Source organism: Geotrypetes seraphini, chromosome 2, assembly GCF_902459505.1.
Source record: "Geotrypetes seraphini chromosome 2, aGeoSer1.1, whole genome shotgun sequence".
NCBI classification, from domain to species: Eukaryota; Metazoa; Chordata; class Amphibia; order Gymnophiona; family Dermophiidae; genus Geotrypetes; species Geotrypetes seraphini.
Window position 1 is genome coordinate 484,294,703 of NC_047085.1, and position 4,943 is coordinate 484,299,645.

The window sequence follows — 4,943 nt, forward strand, 5'->3', positions numbered from 1 at the left end:
CCCACTCTCTCCTTGCTGTTTGCAACTCTATGATCAATTTGATATGTAACCACTTGTAATCTCTGTCTAACTAATGTGAACCGCCTAGAACTCTTCGGGGTATGGCGGTATACAAAAATAAAGTTGTTATTATTATTATTATTACTAAGTTTTCCTATAGCAGGTGCTGATGTTCCGGAGGCAGGTATGTATTTTTTATTCTGAACTTTGTGGGGGTGCAACGGGATCAGTGAACATGGGGGGAATGTTTTGGGGTCTTTACTTTGTCCCTGCTGTGGTTATCTGGTCACTTTCGATACCTTTTTGACACTTGTACCTGTTTTTACATTGTCTAACTCACAATGTATAAATTTTGCCCAGGAAGTCTCGTCAAACATTCGATTATCCCTGCAGGATGACTAAGTCTAGGTCAGCCCGCATCCTACCTTAACCTCTCCTCCAGATATGCCCCTTTCGGTTCTGGGCACATAGCGGGATTCAGAGGCCTAAAAAGTCCCTGGATACGTCCAAAATGCCATTTTGATTATCGGCACTTTGGTGACCTGACTTTTAGGACTACCATGTGCTGACTTGGACAGGTTTTTAGACGTGTTTAAGTTTTGATTATGAGTCCCATACAGTACAGAATGCATGCAGAGCCATGAGATGTGCTTTGTATGTTTTTCCTACTTGTTTAACATTTGCGTTGTACCACATAGCTTCTATTTAGAATCAATAGGATAGTGATGCACAGTAACTAGATCAGTGAAAGTGCTAGATGTGAAAACAATAATGGAATTCAAGAAAGCTTCAGACAAGCACTGAAGTTCTAAGAAATGAGGGAGGTCAAGGGATTCTGCAGGCTGGGAAAATAGGCAGGCTTGCGGTCTTTGCTTGCAATTTCATTTTAATCAGCCCTTTGGCACCTGCAAGGATAAAGTGGTAGACATGTTGCAGTGACTGACTTTTTATTTTAGCCCTGAGGTGGCTGGTGTGTCACGTGTGCTGATGATCTTGTGATTCCTGGGCCCATTGCCATAGGAGTCAATAATCAAACCTATGGTGAAAGTGCTGTTCCCTATCCTGAAAGTTACTAATAGCAGTTGATTAGTGTTGGTACAAGTCGGTGAAAGAGCTTTTGCAAAACCTTACCTTATGTGTCTAATCAGACTTGTAGAGCCTGATCACTTGAAGACAGTAAAACATATCTGTTATTATGAGACTTTGTTAGTCCAATGCCTTTTATGCTGAACTGCCTAAGAAAAGTATTTGCAACCATAATTATACAAAATATTGTAGGTTTGAGATTTTTGATTTCCTTTGGCTCCCAGCTGTTTGCAGGTGTAAGTTTTTTTGGTGCCGTTTGAGGTTCTATGCGATATGATCTTCTTCTTGATGAATGTCTGTTATACATAAGAATAGCCAAGACCTGTCGAGTCTGCCGATCCATATTGTCTCTTCTTCTCTCATAGAGATCCTACATGCTCATCTCCTGCTTTCTTGAATTCAGATACAGTCTTCATCTTTACCATCTGCACCAGGAGGAGACAGTTCCATGAATTCACCACCCTTTCCACAAAGAAACATTTTCTCAGATTATTCCTGTGTCTATCCCCTTTCACCTTTGTTCTTCCATTCTACATTCTCTTTGGGTCTTTGTCACTATTGTCATGTCTCCCTACTTTCCTCCTTTTTGCTGAGGATATTGATCGTAATCCTAGCTATCCAAACAACTTTCACTCCACTTGTGTGGATCAAGTTGGAAAGTCCAATTTTATTTCTACTCCTCTCCTTCCTCCTTCTCTCTCTTTCACATGTGCCCTGTGAAATGGCTGTTCTACCTCCAGCAAGCTTGCCTACATTCATGACCTCTTTGTCTCTCATACTCTACATGTTCTTGCTCTGAGACTTGGCTTTTCCCCAAAAACTGCTTTAGGTGCTGCCCCTTGTCATGGAGGCTACCATTTCTCCCATGCATCTTGCTCCCTTGGACATAGTGATGATGTGGTGTCCTTTTATCCTTTTCTTCTCTTAGAGTCCACTCAGTCTGCTTATTAATTCCACTACTTTTACAGGTAGTGATCATATATTGACCTCCCCTCCACCGATAAGTCACAGTCTTCTTCTCACTGACTTCGACTCCTGGTTTTCCTTTATTTTTGAACCATCTTTCTTGTCTCTCATTCATGGGAACTTTTAATATTAATGCCTGATAATGCTCCAAAGTTTCTTGCTTCACCTTCTTCATCGAACCTCCAGCTCTACTACTCTTATCAGTATAGCCATTGCTCCAATCTTGTCTTTTCTTTAACTATTCACTCGTCAGTTTCTTTACCTAAATCTTCTCCTGTCTGACCATCATCTAATAAACTTTCACAGTTAACCATCCTCCCCCAGTCTTCTCAATCTCCACAAGCACATTTAGGAATCTTTAGGCTATTGACTTGTGAAGTCTCTCCACCACTACCTTATTTCTCCTCTTATCCACTATGTTATCAAAGTACAAGGTCTGTTCAAAATGTATTAAACAATCTTACAACTTATTCCATTAGGTCCCCTTCAAAGTACACCCCTTCCCTACATATACACTTTTCCCAATGCCGTTTCAACTTCTCGAAACACTCCTTAAACACATCTTCAGGAATCGCCAAAAGTTACTGCATTGAAGTTTGCTTTATGTCTTCAATGGTGTCGAAACACTTTCCTTTCAGGATGGATTTAAGTTTAGGAAACAAGAAGAAGATAGCAGGGGCCAAGTCAGGAGAGTAAGGTGGCTGGGGAGGAACTGTCATCATGTTTTTTTGCACTAAACTCACAAATTTTGATGACAGTGTGAGAGGGTATGTTGTCATGATGCAAGAACCATGACTGCTTCCTCCAAAGTTCAGGCCACTTCTTCCTGATTCTCTCAAGGAGTCATTTCAACACTTTCAGATAGTAATTTTGGTTGACAGTTTGTCCTTGTGGCAGAACTTCATAGTGAACAATGCCATTACTGTCAAAAAAACCTGTTAACGTCACTTTGACATTCGACTGAACTTGCTGAGCTTTTTCCGGTCTTGGCAATGTTTTAGTTCTCCACTGAGATGAGTGAGCTTTGGTTTCCACATCATAACTGCAGACCCATGTCTCATCACCAGTTATCACTTTATCAAAAAATGTTTCATTTTCATTTGCCTGCTCAAGAAGATTCTGACAGATCATGATGCAATTGTTCTTCTGGTCATCAGTCATCTACTATGGAACAAACTTTGCCGCAATGCGAGACATCCCTAACTTCTCTGTTAGAATGTTGTCACATGAACTAATGGAGATGTTGCATTCCTCTGCCAATTCTCTAACAGTTAGTCACCGATTAGTGCACACAAGAACCCTCACTTGATCAACATGATCATCATCAGTTGACTTTGATGATCTTCCAGTTCGTGAATTGCCTTCCACTGATTCACAACCACTTTAGAAGCATGAATACCATTCAAATTACCTTCCATGAGTCATGGCATGTTCCCTATAAGCAATACAAACAAAAATATAGTAGTAAAGAACAACTATGATCAACAGACCACAGTGGAGAAAAAAAGAGACCTCAGATACCAATTCGCTCCTCGTCTCAGTATATACCAGTCCTGTAATGGAACATAGCATAGTTATTGGTCTCTTAAAAAAACTCCACAAAAACTACCATCTTAAATATCATTTCAATAATTAATCAAAATCAACAGAAATACAGCCAGGTACTTATCCTTATAGTTGTCCAGGACGGTTAATCACTGGTGTACATGAAACTTCCACAAAGTCCTGTCGCATAGCTCCCTTTTTTTCAAAAGCAAACTCAAAAAGAAGAAAGAAGAGAACTTCAGTGAGGCCCGACAGCGGCCATGTTTCGCTCCAAGCTATTTCAAGGGCTATGGCCTCTTTTCACAAACATACAGTGACCAACAGTTTTGTCCATATAAGACTCACCGGTGCCATGTATTATAGCCGTTTCTTATGTGTTTCTGGCTGTGGTTGTACAATCACCCGACACTGCTAAGCCCCCCATTCAATTTAAATTTTTTGTAAAAAACAACCCAAATTGAAGTTCGTCAGGTGAGATGCCCAATCTCTCCTGCCGCATTGCCAACACTAATAATTCCCCTCCCCCCGGCAGTGGGTGAGATATCCACTCCCGCTGCCAAGGAACCCCCCACATTCCCCCTGGCAGCATGAGAGATGCCCACTCCCTCCTGCCACCAAGCAACACACCCCTGACACGCCCCAATAGCAGGATAGATGCCTACTATCTCCTGCTGCCACACAACCCCCCATGCAGCCAATAAACCCTGCGTTCCCCCCCTTACCTTACTTAGATGGCTGGCCGGAGGGATACCTACTTCCTCCCGCCATCTGGCTCGCCTCTTCAAAATGGCGGCCTTCCCCTCTCATGGGATGCACCAGGAGGGGCCTGAGGCTATGATTGGCCAGGTTGTTTAAGACCCCTCCCATAAGAGGGGCCTTAGGCGTCTGAGCCAATCAGAGCTTTTTGCTCCTTCCTTTTTTTTATTTTCTTTTATTAAAGTTTCCGTTTTCATGATCACAAGAATCATGCATATTAAAAAGTTACAACTGAGAAAAGAATCAATATATAGTTCACAATATATAAAAAGGAGAAAGCTTTAAAATAAATTGGAATTTAATAATAATTTTTAATCATTATTAGGAAAACAGACAAGCAAACCTGAATATCACCTATGTCTTTATATTACGAGCTTCCTTCTTGTATGTAAACAGGGGTGCTAGCATTTATCACATCTTTACCTGAAATAAATCTTGACAATTGTGAAGACTCAAAGAATACTCCCCGAAAATTTACCAAGCATTTACAAGGAAATCTAAGCACAAATGTTGCTGCCAATTTTTAGAACCCAAGGAGGTAAAATCAAAAATTGTTTCCTTTTTCATGGGTCACTCTAGATCAGGGGTCT